General features: G+C 45.0%; 1 pseudogene; it reads left to right on the top strand.

Moving 5' to 3' along the window:
* Window positions 1-229: 229 nt before the first annotated feature.
* Window positions 230-1,161, top strand: LOC149990032 (ADP/ATP translocase 2 pseudogene; annotated as a pseudogene).
* Window positions 1,162-1,484: the final 323 nt, after the last annotated feature.

The following is a 1,484-nucleotide window of genomic DNA, read 5'->3' as shown; positions in this document are numbered from 1 at the left end:
GGAATTCTTACTGAGGCAGGTTAACGACTTAGACATCAAAGGTAGAAGGTGAGGCAATTGATTACATATCTAAGATGATTAGATTTGACTTCTTAAGTTCTGACAAAAAAGCAAATCTATTATTTACCACCCACCAACATTAAAACCAGTGTAGATGCAAAAAGAAGTTTTCAGTTTTTAAAAAATGCTGTAATATCTACAGCTCCGGAGTCCCATCCGGTTCCGAACCTAGTTATGCGTTCTCCCGCTCCTTCTTTCCTTCAACATGACAGATGCTGCTGTGTCCTTTGCCAAGGACTTCCTGGCAGGTGGAGTGGCGGCGGCCATCTCCGAGACAGCGGTAGCGCCCATCAGGCGGGTCAAGCTGCTGCTGCAGGTGCAGCATGCCAGCAAGCAAATCACCGCAGATAAGCAATACAAGGGCATTATAGACTGCGTGGTTCGTATCCCCAAGGAGCAGGGAGTCCTGTCCTTCTGGCGTGGTAACCTGGCCAATGTCATCAGATACTTCCCCACCCAGGCTCTCAACTTTGCCTTCAAAGATAAATACAAGCAGATCTTCTGGGTGATGTGGACAAGAGAACCCAGTTTGGGCGGTACTTTGCAGGAAATCTGGCATCGGGTGGTGCCGCTAGGGCCACCTCTTTGTGTTTTGCATATCCTCTTGATTTTGCCCGTACCCGTCTAGCAGCTGATGTGGGCAAAGCTGGAGCTGAAAGGGAATTCAAAGGCCTCGGTGACTGCCTGATTAAGATCTACAAATCTAATGGGATTAAGGGCCTGTACCAAGGCTTTAATGTGTCTGTGCAGGGTATTATCATCTATCGAGCTGCCTACTTTGGTATCTATGACACTGCAAAGGGAATGCTTCCAGATCCCAAGAATACTCACATCTTCGTCAGCTGGATGATCGCACAGTCCGTCACAGCGGTGGCTGGGTTGACTTCCTATCCATTTGACACTGTTCGTCGCTGCATGATGATGCAGCCAGGGCGCAAAGGAACTGATATCATGTACACTGGCACACTCGACTGCTGGAGGAAAACTGCTCGTGATGAAGGAGGCAAAGCCTTTTTCAAGGGTGCATGGTCCAATGTTCTCAGAGGCGTGGGTGGTGCTTTTGTGCTTGTCTTGTATGATGAAATCAAGAAGTTCACATAAGTTATTTTGTAGTCTTTCCCCCTCCCCCTTGAACAGGCATGTTGTATTATGTAACATATCTTGAGCATTCTCGACAGACTGTTGGCTGTCTGTTTATCAATGGCAACTTTTTACTGGTTGAAAATGGGGAGCAGTAATATTCATCTGACTAGTTTTCTCTTGAAGCCATTTCCATGGTGATGGTGGGACTCAAATTACATTTTTTATTTCAGTCACTCCTGATAAATGACAAATTTGAAGAAATAAAAAATACCTGAAATATTTTTAAAAATTGCTGTAATACTGCTCCTGTTTTTCTAATTTTTCAGAAAGCCATAAAATCA

The sequence above is a fragment of the Furipterus horrens genome, unplaced genomic scaffold (assembly GCF_987537825.1).
Source record: "Furipterus horrens unplaced genomic scaffold, mFurHor1.1.pri manual_scaffold_36, whole genome shotgun sequence".
Taxonomy (NCBI): Eukaryota; Metazoa; Chordata; class Mammalia; order Chiroptera; family Furipteridae; genus Furipterus; species Furipterus horrens.
The sequence above is the reverse complement of the archived record's forward strand: the minus strand, read 5'-3'. Positions and strand labels throughout refer to the sequence as shown.